Genomic DNA, 16313 nt, shown 5'->3' on the forward strand with positions numbered 1-16313 from the left:
AGCTATTGGTCACAAGAGGCCACCAAATCTGAATGTGACCACATATACTGATCCCACCTAGCAGACCTCGGTCAAGCGGTCACGCCCTATTATTTAAACAGTCAGGCTGACCCCATGAGGAAGGTGCAATAGCCGAAATGGGCCATAGGGATGGCCAAGTGTCTTATTAGCTGACTACATCCATGAAGTTCGGATGAGTATATATGCTGCATTTTTGTATATGAAAGTCTGAAGCTTTTTAAGTATTAAAGAATATTTTTCATTGCTTAAAAAGATGGTGTGCTGGTTTGCTACTGTTTTTCAAGTTGGGTTACCGTAGACTCAAATACTATATTTATATATATATATATATATATATATATATACACACACACAGTGGTCGAAGTGGGGCGGTATATGGCAGTATAGTATACCGCCCCTTCTTCCACTGACCCGGAAATGAGGAAATGAAAGTGCAGCAGGAGGCGAGGGAAGTGGCCATCCTGCTGCACATGTTGCTTCCGTCCCTGCTTGGCGGCCGACGGCTGTGTAGAGCGCTGTACTAGCTCACAGCCGCTCACCGACGCCGCCGCCCACCGCTCATTGCCGCCAGCCGCTCACCCGCAACAAATGAGTCAGGTAATGTTCCCCTGCTGTCACCCTCTCTCCCTGTCATTACTGTCCCTACTGTCACTCTCTCTCTCCCTGCTGTCACTGTCGTCACTCTCTCTCTCCCTGCTGTCACTCTCGTCACTCTCTCTTTCCCTGCTGTCACTGTCGTCACTCTCTCTCCCTGTCGTCACTCTCTCTCTCCCTGCTGTCACTGTCGTCACGCTCTCTCTCTGTCGTCACTCTCTCTCTCCCTTCGTCACTCTGGCTGTCCCTGCTGTCACAATTTCGGCTCATTCAGTGTGCTACAATGTGAATGTCGGCTCATTCAGTGTGCTACAATGTGAATTTCGGCTCATTTAGTGTGCTACAATGTGAGTTTCGGCTCATTCAGTGTGCTACAATGTGAGTTTCGGCTCATTCAGTGTGCTACAATGTGAATGTCTGCTCGTTCAGTGTGCTACAATGTGAATGTCGGCTCATTCAGTGTGCTACAATGTGAATTTCGGCTCATTCAGTGTGCTACAATGTGAATGTCGGCTCATTATGTGTGCTATAATGTGAATGTCGGCTCATTCAGTGTGCTATAATGTAAATTTCAGCTCATTCAGTGTGCTACAATGTGAATTTCGGCTCATACAGGGTGCTACAATGTGAATTTCGGCTCATTCAGTGTGCTATAATGTGAATTTCGGCTCGTACCGTGTGCTGTAATGTGAATTTCGGCTCATACCGTGTGCTATAATGTGAAAGGGGCACCAGTACTAGATAGTACTATAAGGGGTTCTACTACACTGGACACGCCCCCTTTTGGGTGACCACGACCCTTTTCTGGAGCATGCGCGCCAACTGCGTCCTTGACTTTTGCATACCCCTACTTCAAAATGTCCACTTCGACCACTGTATATATATATATATATATATATATATATATATATATATAATTTTATTACTTGCTCTCAGGAAATGTTTTAGCAGTTGGGCAAAACCATGTGCACTGCAGGGGAGGCAGATATAACATTTGCAGAGAGAGTTAGATTTGGGTGGGTTATTTTGTTTCTGTGCAGGGTAAATACTGGCTGCTTTATTTTTACACTGCAATTTAGATTGCAGATTGAACTCACCACACCCAAATCTATCTCTCTCTGCACATGTTATATCTGCCCCCCCTGCAGTGCACATGGTTTTGCCCAACTGCTAAAACATTTCCTGCTGCGATCAACTTGGAATTACCCCCATAGAGAGCAAAAAAGGAAAACAAAATTGGAAAACAGCGACTTACAGAATAAGACAATGTAGGACATGGTATATAAACATTTCTGCATCAGAGAACATAACCAATGGGGGACCTACATTTTTGGGGCCCTAAAGCTTAAACTGTTATGGGGCCTCTTTGCAACTAGGCCATATCCAACAAAGTCCAAATGGCATTGCTGCCCTTGTAAGGACCTCAAGGCCCAAGTTTTGGAGAATGGGGTGGTGTGGTGGAGTCCTTGAAAATGGGCCATACAGTGAGCCCCTTCCCACCAGTCTGCGTCTTCGGGGACCGGTCAGGTATTTGCCATGGTGAGAGAGACATTAGTGATGAGCGCCTGAAATTTTTCGGGTTTTGTGTTTTGGTTTTGGGTTCGGTTCCGCGGCCGTGTTTTGGGTTCGACCGCGTTTTGGCAAAACCTCACCGAATTTTTTTTGTCGGATTCGGGTGTGTTTTGGATTCGGGTGTTTTTTTCAAAAAACCCTAAAAAACAGCTTAAATCATAGAATTTGGGGGTCATTTTGATCCCATATTATTATTAACCTCAAAAACCATAATTTCCACTCATTTTCAGTCTATTCTGAATACCTCACACCTCACAATATTATTTTTAGTCCTAAAATTTGCACCGAGGTCGCTGGATGACTAAGCTAAGCGACCCTAGTGGCCGACACAAACACCTGGCCCATCTAGGAGTGGCACTGCAGTGTCACGCAGGATGTCCCTTCCAAAAAACCCTATCCAAACAGCACATGACGCAAAGAAAAAAAGAGGCGCAATGAGGTAGCTGTGTGAGTAAGATTAGCGACCCTAGTGGCCGACACAAACACCGGGCCCATTTAGGAGTGGCACTGCAGTGTCACGCAGGATGTCCCTTCCAAAAAACCCTCCCCAAACAGCACATGACGCAAAGAAAAAAAGAGGCGCAATGAGGTAGCTGTGTGAGTAAGATTAGCGACCCTAGTGGCCGACACAAACACCGGGCCCATCTAGGAGTGGCACTGCAGTGTCACGCAGGATGGCCCTTCCAAAAAACACTCCCCAAACAGCACATGACGCAAAGAAAAAAAGAGGCGCAATGAGGTAGCTGACTGTGTGAGTAAGATAAGCGACCCTAGTGGCCGACACAAACACCGGGCCCATTTAGGAGTGGCACTGCAGTGTCACGCAGGATGTCCCTTCCAAAAAACCCTCCCCAAACAGCACATGACGCAAAGAAAAAAAGAGGCGCAATGAGGTAGCTGTGTGAGTAAGATTAGCGACCGTAGTGGCCGACACAAACACCGGGCCCATTTAGGAGTGGCACTGCAGTGTCACGCAGGATGTCCCTTCCAAAAAACCCTCCCCAAACAGCACATGACGCAAAGAAAAATAAAAGAAAAAAGAGGTGCAAGATGGAATTGTCCTTGGGCCCTCCCACCCACCCTTATGTTGTATAAACAAAACAGGACATGCACACTTTAACCAACCCATCATTTCAGTGACAGGGTCTGCCACACGACTGTGACTGCTATGACGGGTTGGTTTGGACCCCCCCCAAAAAAGAAGCAATTAATCTCTCCTTGCACAAACTGGCTCTACAGAGGCAAGATGTCCACCTCATCATCATCCTCCGATATATCACCGTGTACATCCCCCTCCTCACAGATTATCAATTCGTCCCCACTGGAATCCACCATCTCAGCTCCCTGTGTACTTTGTGGAGGCAATTGCTGCTGGTCAATGTCTCCGCGGAGGAATTGATTATAATTCATTTTAATGAACATCATCTTCTCCACATTTTCTGGATGTAACCTCGTACGCCGATTGCTGACAAGGTGAGCGGCGGCACTAAACACTCTTTCGGAGTACACACTTGTGGGAGGGCAACTTAGGTAGAATAAAGCCAGTTTGTGCAATGGCCTCCAAATTGCCTCTTTTTCCTGCCAGTATAAGTATGGACTGTGTGACGTGCCTACTTGGATGCGGTCACTCATATAATCCTCCACCATTCTTTCAATGGTGAGAGAATCATATGCAGTGACAGTAGACGACATGTCCGTAATCGTTGTCAGGTCCTTCAGTCCGGACCAGATGTCAGCATCAGCAGTCGCTCCAGACTGCCCTGCATCACCGCCAGCGGGTGGGCTCGGAATTCTGAGCCTTTTCCTCGCACCCCCAGTTGCGGGAGAATGTGAAGGAGGAGATGTTGACAGGTCGCGTTCCGCTTGACTTGACAATTTTCTCACCAGCAGGTCTTTCAACCCCAGCAGACTTGTGTCTGCCGGAAAGAGAGATCCAAGGTAGGCTTTAAATCTAGGATCGAGCATGGTGGCCAAAATGTAGTGCTCTGATTTCAACAGATTGACCACCCGTGAATCCTTGTTAAGCGAATTAAGGGCTCCATCCACAAGTCCCACATGCCTAGCGGAATCGCTCCGTGTTAGCTCCTCCTTCAATGTCTCCAGCTTCTTCTGCAAAAGCCTGATGAGGGGAATGACCTGACTCAGGCTGGCAGTGTCTGAACTGACTTCACGTGTGGCAAGTTCAAAGGGCAGCAGAACCTTGCACAACGTTGAAATCATTCTCCACTGCGCTTGAGACAGGTGCATTCCACCTCCTATATCGTGCTCAATTGTATAGGCTTGAATGGCCTTTTGCTGCTCCTCCAACCTCTGAAGCATATAGAGGGTTGAATTCCACCTCGTTACCACTTCTTGCTTCAGATGATGGCAGGGCAGGTTCAGTAGTTTTTGGTGGTGCTCCAGTCTTCTGTACGTGGTGCCTGTACGCCGAAAGTGTCCCGCAATTCTTCTGGCCACCGACAGCATCTCTTGCACGCCCCTGTCGTTTTTTAAATAATTCTGCACCACCAAATTCAAGGTATGTGCAAAACATGGGACGTGCTGGAATTTGCCCATATTTAATGCACACACAATATTGCTGGCGTTGTCCGATGCCACAAATCCACAGGAGAGTCCAATTGGGGTAAGCCATTCCGCGATGATCTTCCTCAGTTGCCGTAAGAGGTTTTCAGCTGTGTGCGTATTCTGGAAGGCGGTGATACAAAGCGTAGCCTGCCTAGGAAAGAGTTGGCGTTTGCGAGATGCTGCTACTGGTGCCGCCGCTGCTGTTCTTGCGGCGGGAGTCCATACATCTACCCAGTGGGCTGTCACAGTCATATAGTCCTGACCCTGCCCTGCTCCACTTGTCCACATGTCCGTGGTTAAGTGGACATTGGGTACAGCTGCATTTTTTAGGACACTGGTGACTCTTTTTCTGAGGTCTGTGTAAATTTTCGGTATCGCCTGCCTAGAGAAATGGAACCTAGATGGTATTTGGTACCGGGGACACAGTACCTCCAACAAGTCTCTAGTTGGCTCTGCAGTAATGATGGATACCGGAACCACGTTTCTCACCACCCAGGATGCCAAGGCCTCAGTTATCCGCTTTGCAGTAGGATGACTGCTGTGATATTCCATCTTCCTCGCAAAGGACTGTTGGACAGTCAATTGCTTGGTGGAAGTAGTAAAAGTGGTCTTACGACTTCCCCTCTGGGATGACCATCGACTCCCAGCAGCAACAACAGCAGCGCCAGCAGCAGTAGGCGTTACACGCAAGGATGCATCGGAGGAATCCCAGGCAGGAGAGGACTCGTCAGAATTGCCAGTGACATGGCCTGCAGGACTATTGGCATTCCTGGGGAAGGAGGAAATTGACACTGAGGGAGTTGGTGGGGTGGTTTGCGTGAGCTTGGTTACAAGAGGAAGGGATTTACTGGTCAGTGGACTGCTTCCGCTGTCACCCAAAGTTTTTGAACTTGTCACTGACTTATGATGAATGCGCTGCAGGTGACGTATAAGGGAGGATGTTCCGAGGTGGTTAACGTCCTTACCCCTACTTATTACAGCTTGACAAAGGGAACACACGGCTTGACACCTGTTGTCCGCATTTCTGTTGAAATACCTCCAAACCGAAGAGCTGATTTTTTTGGTATTTTCACCAGGCATGTCAGTGGCCATATTCCTCCCACGGACAACAGGTGTCTCCCCGGGTGCCTGACTTAAACAAACCACCTCACCATCAGAATCCTCCTGGTCAATTTCCTCCCCAGCGCCAGCAACACCCATATCCTCCTCATCCTGGTGTACTTCAACACTGACATCTTCAATCTGACTATCAGGAACTGGACTGCGGGTGCTCCTTCCAGCACTTGCAGGGGGCGTGCAAATGGTGGAAGGCGCATGCTCTTCACGTCCAGTGTTGGGAAGGTCAGGCATCGCAACCGACACAATTGGACTCTCCTTGTGGATTTGGGATTTCGAAGAACGCACAGTTCTTTGCGGTGCTACTGCTTTTGCCAGCTTGAGTCTTTTCATTTTTCTAGCGAGAGGCTGAGTGCCTCCATCCTCATGTGAAGCTGAACCACTAGCCATGAACATAGGCCAGGGCCTCAGCCGTTCCTTGCCACTCCGTGTGGTAAATGGCATATTGGCAAGTTTACGCTTCTCCTCCGACAATTTTATTTTAGTTTTGGAGTCCTTTTTTTACTGATATTTGGTGTTTTGGATTTGACATGCTCTGTACTATGACATTGGGCATCGGCCTTGGCAGACGACGTTGCTGGCATTTCATCGTCTCGGCCATGACTAGTGGCAGCAGCTTCAGCACGAGGTGGAAGTGGATCTTGATCTTTCCCTAATTTTGGAACCTCAACATTTTTGTTCTCCATATTTTAATAGGCACAACTAAAAGGCACCTCAGGTAAACAATGGAGATGGATGGATACTAGTATACAATTATGGACGGACTGCCGAGTGCCGACACAGAGGTAGCTACAGCCGTGAACTACCGTACTGTACTGTGTCTGCTGCTAATATAGACTGGTTGATAAAGAGATGTAGTAGTATGTATAAGTATAAAGAAGAAAGAAAAAAAACCACGGGTAGGTGGTATACAATTATGGACGGACTGCCGAGTGCCGACACAGAGGTAGCTACAGCCGTGGACTACCGTACTGTACTGTGTCTGCTGCTAATATAGACTGGTTGATAAAGAGATGTAGTAGTATGTATAAGTATAAAGAAGAAAGAAAAAAAAACCACGGGTAGGTGGTATACAATTATGGACGGACTGCCGAGTGCCGACACAGAGGTAGCTACAGCCGTGGACTACCGTACTGTACTGTGTCTGCTGCTAATATAGACTGGTTGATAAAGAGATGTAGTAGTATGTATAAGTATAAAGAAGAAAGAAAAAAAAACCACGGGTAGGTGGTATACAATTATGGACGGACTGCCGAGTGCCGACACAGAGGTAGCTACAGCCGTGGACTACCGTACTGTACTGTGTCTGCTGCTAATATAGACTGGTTGATAAAGAGATGTAGTAGTATGTATAAGTATAAAGAAGAAAGAAAAAAAAACCACGGGTAGGTGGTATACAATTATGGACGGACTGCCGAGTGCCGACACAGAGGTAGCTACAGCCGTGGACTACCGTACTGTACTGTGTCTGCTGCTAATATAGACTGGTTGATAAAGAGATGTAGTAGTATGTATAAGTATAAAGAAGAAAGAAAAAAAAACCACAGGTAGGTGGTATACAATTATGGACGGACTGCCGAGTGCCGACATAGAGGTAGCTACAGCCGTGGACTACCGAACTGTACTGTGTCTGCTGCTAATATAGACTGGTTGATAAAGAGATGTAGTAGTATGTATAAGTATAAAGAAGAAAGAAAAAAAAACCACGGGTAGGTGGTATACAATTATGGACGGACTGCCGAGTGCCGACACAGAGGTAGCTACAGCCGTGAACTACCGTACTGTACTGTGTCTGCTGCTAATATAGACTGGTTGATAAAGAGATGTAGTAGTATGTATGTATAAAGAAGAAAGAAAAAAAAACCTCGGGTAGGTGGTATACAATTATGGACGGACTGCCGAGTGCCGACACAGAGGTAGCTACAGCCGTGAACTACCGTACTGTACTGTGTCTGCTGCTAATATAGACTGGTTGATAAAGAGATGTAGTAGTATGTATGTATAAAGAAGAAAGAAAAAAAAACCACGGGTAGGTGGTATACAATTATGGACGGACTGCCGAGTGCCGACACAGAGGTAGCTACAGCCGTGGACTACCGTACTGTACTGTGTCTGCTGCTAATATAGACTGGTTGATAAAGAGATGTAGTAGTATGTATGTATAAAGAAGAAATAAAAAAAAACCACGGGTAGGTGGTATACAATTATGGATGGACTGCCGAGTGCCGACACAGAGGTAGCTACAGCCGTGAACTACCGTACTGTGTCTGCTGCGACTGGATGATAAATAATGATATAAAAAATATATATATATCACTACTGCAGCCGGACAGGTATATATTATATAATGACGGACCTGCTGGACACTGTCTGTCAGCAGAATGAGTTTTTTATAGAATTAAAAAAAAAACACCACACAAGTGAAGTCACACGACGAGTGTTTAACTTTTTCAGGCAATCACAATATAGTATACTACTAACTATATTGGTGGTCAGTGTGGTCAGGTCACTGGTCAGTCACACTGGCAGTGGCACTCCTGCAGCAAAAGTGTGCACTGTTTAATTTTAATATAATATGTACTCCTGGCTCCTGCTATAACCTATAACTGGCACTGCAGTGCTCCCCAGTCTCCCCCACAATTATAAGCTGTGTGAGCTGAGCACAGTCAGATATATATACATAGATGATGCAGCACACTGGGCTGAGCAGTGCACACAGATATGGTATGTGACTGAGTCACTGTGTGTATCGTTTTTTTCAGGCAGAGAACGGATATATTAAATAAAACTGCACTGTCTGGTGGTCACTGTGGTCAGTCACTAGTAAACTCTGCACTCTCTACACTTCTACAGTACTCCTAAGCTCCAGTAAATCAGGTCAATCTCTCTCTCTCTCTCTTCTAATCTAAATGGAGAGGACGCCAGCCACGTCCTCTCCCTATCAATCTCAATGCACGTGTGAAAATGGCGGCGACGCGCGGCTCCTTATATAGAATCCGAGTCTCGCGAGAATCTGACAGCGTCATGATGACGTTCGGGCGCGCTCGGGTTAACCGAGCAAGGCGGGAGGATCCGAGTCTGCTCGGACCCGTGAAAAAAACCATGAAGTTCGGGCGGGTTCGGATTCAGAGAAACCGAACCCGCTCATCTCTAAGAGACATGTCTTGATAAAATGGACTAGGTCCCTGAAACGTTGCTGTGTCTGTTTTTTACTTCTGCCTGATTTATTTAACAAACCATAGTTTGTGTTTTGTTTTTTTTGGTTTTTTTTTTATTCAGTGGTTAATAACAGAACAGGTGATGTATGCTTCATATAAACAAAGTGGGGAGGGATATTAAGGTGGGTGAAGAAAGGTGGGTAGCTATGCCCTCCATGGTGCTAGCCACAGTCCACACCCCCATATCAGTACTCACACCCCCACCATGCTGGTCACACCCCCTGCGGCGGTGCACAATAGGCCCTCTATAAATTTCAGCTCCAGGCCCATCAGGACCTTAATCTGGCACTGCCTGGCAAATGTGGTGATTGTGGGGGCATGCGTGGGGGACTGTCCAGCAGTTGTTGTGGGGGTACGGGTGAAACCACCGACATGCGGCGTGGGGGTGATGCCTGAAGTGGTGGCCTGCTAGTCACACCTAGGCTTCGCCTCCGCAGGGGCACAACGGCAGAGGATGTTCCTGTTGAGAGAAGTGTTTGCATAAATTAGGATGAAACATAGGGGTAAATTTCCAAAGATAGGGGTTCCATTTAAAATGGTTTGTTGCCCATAGCAAACAAATATATTTGAATTCTCATGTATCTAGCACCTGCTGGAACACAGGTACTCAAACTCAGTCCTCAGGACCCCACACAGTGCATGTTTTGCAGGTAACCCAGCAGGTGCACAGGTGTATTAATTACTCACTGACACATTTTAAAAGGTCCACAGGTGGAGTTAATTATTTCACTTGTAATTCTGTGAGGAGACCTGCAAAACATGCACTGTGTGGAGTCCTGAGGACCGAGTTTGAGAACCTATGTTCTAGTGATAATGTCAAATATTAACTTTAAACATAAGCTATATACTATTTCCGGACTAAGAACGCTATTGGCGCACAGAGTACCGTAAGGGTACGCACTTAGTGTAGCAGACGCTAGGCCATGGCGCGACGCACGAGCGACACGTACGCTCACAGACTCACGCTTAGTATCGAACACGCTATAGGCGTACCGAGTACCGTACTGCTACGCTATTGGCTTAGCGGACGCTGCGCCGTTCGAGTGAGACACGAGCGGCGCAGACGCTCACAGAATGACACACAGTAAACCTTGTTAACAACACACAGTAAGGGTATGCTTATACTCAAAACCTTAGCAATGTAATACTACAATGATGTAACGCTTATTAACCTTGATAATATGAAAGCTGTTTGAGCGATTGAGATGCTAAGAAAACCCTTTACAGTAACTAGTGAAAACACAAGACCTGGTTTGGATTTAAAAACCACTCAGGCTCTAACACCTTCGTGAGTGATTCATTTAGAGTAAAAAGGGGAAAACAGTACAGCTTATACACTACAAAACTAACATCAAAATCTAAACAGAATAACAAGGAATAATATGAACAATAGCGAACGATCGCAAACACAAGCAAACAGAATGAGTACACAATGAGAACAAATGGCAAACACAGAGGATAACAAAATGGCTACAGAGAATTTACACACGTGGGAATGATTCGCAAGCGCGTCCTGGATCCAGCCCTCAGCCTTCAATGTGAAAACCTTGCAGAGAGAGTGAGTGACTGGACAGGCAATGGTTGTCTTTATATACACAACATACAGTAACAATACAATGGTCCCTATAATCTCATGGTTCATTGGACACAGGAATGTGTCTCTGCATTATAACAAAAAGTCATAGGTGGGTTCGAACAGGTGGGCTGTGTCTTTCTCCAACTGCTCAGGTGGGAGGTATCCTCAGGATTCCCACCGCATGGATAATGAACAGCAAATACAGTAAATGTCTATAAACTACTTTTGTACATAACTATACGCAGGAGCGAGCAATCTCTTCCTAACCAACACCGAAATGTTACTATTAAAATACTCTACAGCTGGATACTAGACACCACCGTTCAACCTTTATCTGATCCTTCCTATCATGCAAAGAGGAATTTCTCTGTCCAGGAACAGTTTAAACTAAACATACTTGCTGACATTGTCTAGGGGAATATTTACTACAAAACACACTATATGAGTTAAATATGCTACGATCGAGTCGCATGCTACACGCTTACAAACTCCGCCGTAAATACACATCTCATGCGCACGAGACGCTGTTGCGTCCCTTACGCAACTTGCGGGTATGTGCACGTACGGGGGAGTGGGTGCACGAGCAGCGCGCGTCTGCATGAGGGGTTAGTACAAGGCATATGCATCATGATATTTTTCGACTTTTACAGTCCACCCTTTGGCAGTCAACAATAACTGCCACTATCTAAACAATCAAGCAGAAAAATATATATTACCATGAAATACCTTATTATGATTGGGAGTAGGGAGGAGAGGAGAAGGTGGGAAATGTATGACCTAGTGAGATAGTAAAAAGCATGTATGTATGATATCCATGTCTGAGGGGTCATGTATCATCGTGCCGTACATGTTCTAAAAATAAGCTTCGAGGTATTGCGAAGTATACATTGAATCCTTCTTATCCCGTATTAAGGGTCTGTAAGTGGGCTAACAAACTCTACCGAGCTCTTTTCGGCTTTTAGTTCCAACAAATGGGGTGCACATTAGTTGATGATACATGAAGGGGGAAAATATGTGAGTTCTAATATATGTGTCTATATCACCTGTCGACTATGTGTGCCACTACCTGAAGATAGAAGAGATGAAGATAAGAAACATGCGTTATAAATGCATTCGTATGATTATATATATATGGTCGTCCTTGTTGAAGTCTTGTCCGGATTGCTGTATCTTTGCTGTGTGGCAAGCAAAGCTCTTCAAGTGTCCATAACAATTAAAGTCTCTAACAGTTCATCAAATGGCTGTGACAAAGTTCATCAATGGTCTGTATAATGGGTCATCAAATCTTCCGAGTCGGAAGGTAGGTGAAAAACAAAGGAGAAATGGGTGAAAGAAATGGACCGTGGAATCACGTCTTATCACAACATTGTCTCGATTGATGGGTCATAAATTAAACTAGTTGTTGTTACAATGCCCTCGCTCCTCAAACTCATCAATTTGGTACTTCGCTTGCAATTCATTAAAATTCGAACACATCTGAATATCAAACCAATCATTATGACAACTCCTAGGATACATAAGAGGAATTTCCCTACAGCAACGATAACATTTTGAGCCCATTCTCCTAAACCTGAGAACCAATTGCGTGGGTTCAACCATGATACCCAGCCGGTCAGTTCATTACCCACAGAAGCAAGGGTAAGGTTGTGTCTCCTTCGGAACTCCCACTTCAATTGCAAGATATCGTCCATCTTTTGATCTATGACCTCGGTTGGGTCCTCAGTGCTGTTTGTGATATACGTACAACACTTCACACCATACTGAGTTGCTAGGGTGGCAATTGTATGAAATCAATTTGTATTACCTGAAAAGGGCTGTCCGTTGGCGGAATATGGGATGGTTCTGTTGGTATCGCCTTTCCAATGTTCTTCCTCAAGCAGGTGAGGCATGTCATTGCCCTCTTACCCGCATGGGAAGAAAATCCTGGTGCACACCAGTAGGCTCTTACCAACTTGCACATACCTTCTTTACCTAGATGAGTCAGCCCATGTGCCGCCTCCGCTAAGCTCGGAAGGTATGCTCTGGGTGCCACTGGCTTACCCTGTCCATCTGTCCAGAGTCCTGAGGACTCCTGGCCATATCCTTTTGACCTCCAGTCTGCCTTTTCCTGTGGAGAACACAAATTTTGCATTTCACTCAATTTCTGTGTGTTGACGGTATTGAATACCATCAGTTGTGTGATGTCTGTCTGTATGGGGGTACTGGCTGCTAATTTAGCAGCTTCGTCTGCCCGGCTGTTACCAAGTGACACCGGGTCTTGGCTGTATGTGTGGGCTTTACACTTGATAACAGCCACTCTGTCAGGTTCCTGTATCGCTGTTAAAAGTCTTTTGATGTGGGTCGCATGCGCCACGGGTGTGCCAGCTGCCGTCATGAAATTTCTGAGGCGCCATAGGGCCCCGAAATCATGCACTACTCGAAAGGCATACCTAGAATCCGTGTAGATATTGGCTGACTTACCTTTAGCCAATTCACACGCTCTGGTTAGGGCGACCAGCTCAGCAACTTGTGCTGAGTGAGGTGGGCCCAAGGGTTCTGCTTCTATGGTACCTTCGTCATCTACGACTGCGTATCCAGTACACAAGTCTCCCGAGTCCGTCTGTCTGTGGCAGCTACCGTCAGTGTAGAAAGTAAAATATACACCTTCCAGTGGGTTGTCACTGATGTCAGGCCTTGCAGTGAAATTTTGGGTCAAATATTCCATACAATCATGTGTGTCAGTGTCTGTACTAAATCCTCCTTCACCATTACTCTCATCCCCCACCCTTTGTGCCTGTCCAGGCACACCTGGGAGATACGTTGCAGGATTTAGTGCGCTGCATCTCCTTATGGTGATATTTACAGGGGCCATTAGTGCTAATTCCCACCTTGTAAACCGTGCGGATGAGACGTGTCTGGTTTGGGCAGAATTCAGTAAGGCTGACACTGCATGAGGTGTATGGATGGTCAGGTTGTGTCCTAACACTACATCTTCGCTTTTACTCACTAGCAATGCTATCGCTGCAACACTTCGCAAGCATGTGGTGAGGGATCGTGCTACCGTGTCTAGCTGAGCGCTGTAGTAGGCTACCGGCCTGCTGGCATCACCATGCTTCTGGGTTAAGACACCTGCCGCACACCCAGCACTTTCCGTACCGTACAGTTCAAAGGGTTTCCCATAGTCTGGCATACCTAATGCTGGTGCCTGCGTTAGGCACTGTTTGAGTCTCTCAAATGCCAGTTCGGACTCATCTGTGTGCGAAATCCGATCTGGTTTGTTTGATGAGACCATCTCTTGTAAAGGTAAGGCTAGTATGGAAAACCCTGGGATCCAGTTACGGCAGTACCCACACATTCCTAGGAAAGTGCGAATCTGTTGCTGGGTTTGTGGCAGAGTCATGTCGCGAATCGCCTGTACTCTATCAGCGGTGAGGTGTCTCAGTCCTTGCGTTAAGCAATGTCCCAAATATTTTACCTTGGTCTGGCATAATTGCAACTTATCCTTTGAAACCTTGTGTCCCGTATCAGAAAGATGAAACAGAAGCTGTTTCGTGTCTCTCAAGGACGATTCGAGTGAATCAGAACACAGCAGTAAGTCATCTACATACTGTATTAATACTGATCCGCTCTCAGGTTGAAAGGATTGTAAACAGTCATGCAAAGCCTGTGAGAAAATACTTGGGCTGTCAATGAAACCTTGTGGTAAGCGAGTCCAGGTGTACTGTACTCCTCTGTATGTGAATGCAAACAAATATTGGCTGTCAGGGTGCAGAGGTACCGAAAAGAAAGCGGAGCAGAGGTCAATCACAGTGAAAAATTTTGCAGTGGGAGGGATTTGCATAAGGATGACAGCTGGATTTGGCACTACGGGGAATTGGCTCTCAACTATTTTGTTGATCCCCCTTAGATCCTGCACTAGCCTGTAACCCCTCCCCCCGCTCTTTTTCACAGGGAAGATGGGACTATTGGCAGTGCTGGACGTCCTAACCAGAATGCCCTGTTGTAGCAAGTGCTCTATTACTGGGTAAACTCCTAACTCCACCTCTGGCTTCAGAGGATGCTGTGGGATTTTTGGAGCTATCCTACCATCTTTTACTTGAACTACTACAGGAGCTACATTTGCCATTAATCCAGTGTCTTGTCCATCCTTGGTCCAAAGTGACTCCGGTATCTGGGAAATCATTTCCTCTACCTTGGACGGACACCTATCTGTAACAGCAGTGTGTGACATTAACCTTTGTGGGGAGTCTAGTATATCCTGTACTTCCTGAGCGTGATTCTCGGGTATATCTAAGAACACACCTCCAGGAGTACAATATATGACACACCCCATCTTGCACAGTAAATCTCTCCCAAGTAGATTAGTCGGAGCCGATGCAGCTAGCAGAAAGGAGTCCTTGGTCTGCAAAGGCCCTATCGTAATCTCTGCTGGTTTGCTTAAAGGGTAGTGTTGTACTACTCCTGTTACTCCCATGGCTGGAATTGTTTTACCAGTGGTCTTCATACCTACTGTGGAATTTAACACTGACTTGGCCGCCCCCGTGTCTACAAGGAAAGGTAGAGATCTACCAGCTACATCAATTGTGACCTCGGGTTCACTTCCAAGGCTCGCAATTAATTTCACTGGCTGCAGACTACAGGTGTGGCCCCACCCCTATTGTATGTGGTGACCTCCCCGCAGCGCGCTGGCAGCTACAACATGTGAAGGGGGTAACTGGGAATTTTCAGAGACTTACCAGTCTCTTTTTGGTGGGTACCTTCTTGTTTCCCCTGCATGTGGCTCATAACTCCATCTCTGCGGTCCCTGATCCCAATTACGTGTGTCATGTCATTGTCTAGGGGGTTGATATACCTTATATGGGTCATTAACCATACAATTCCGTGCAATATGTCCCTCTCTCTGACAGTTGTAACATGTTATCACATTTGACTTACCCACACGGGTCTGGGGCCTAGGCTGAGGTGGCCTTGTTGTAAGAGCTTGTATACTTACTGCCATCAGCTTATCGCCCTGTGACTCCCTGTGTCTCATGATGTTCCGATCATGTTCAATAGCGGTCTCTCTCAAAGCAGCCACCGACATACCTCTCCAGTTAGGTTGAGTGGTCTGTACCCTTGTCCTCAACACTTCCTTTAAACCATCCATTAATACAGAAACTGCTACTTCCCTATGGTGCACATTTGTCTTAATGTCTTCTATTCCAGTGTACCTAGCCATTTCCTGCAGTGCCCGATGGAAATAATCAGAAACAATTTCACCTTCTTTTTGTCTTATGGAGAAGAGTTTGTTCCACTTGACAACAGCTGGGAAATATACTCCTAACTGCAGGTTGATACGCTTTACATTGTCCTGATTGTACTCATCAGTGAGAGGTACCTCTTCATCTAACCTACAATCTGTGATAAATTTCGCAGAGTCGATATTGGGGGGCAAACATGCCCTCAGCAATGTCCGCCAATCTTTGTTATTGGGTTCTGCGGAGTTACCTAGTTCTCTAATGAACCTTTGGCTTGCAACTAGATCTTTCCTAGGATCAGGAAATTCAGCGGGAAAAGGGACAATGCATTGCAATGTTCCTGACGGGAGTGACTCCTGAAGCGTCAGTTTTTCCATTTGGGACTGCAATTACCCTGACAGGATTAAGTTCAATCACATCACTCTGGGTTGATTC

The sequence above is a fragment of the Pseudophryne corroboree genome, chromosome 8, assembly GCF_028390025.1.
Source record: "Pseudophryne corroboree isolate aPseCor3 chromosome 8, aPseCor3.hap2, whole genome shotgun sequence".
Taxonomy (NCBI): Eukaryota; Metazoa; Chordata; class Amphibia; order Anura; family Myobatrachidae; genus Pseudophryne; species Pseudophryne corroboree.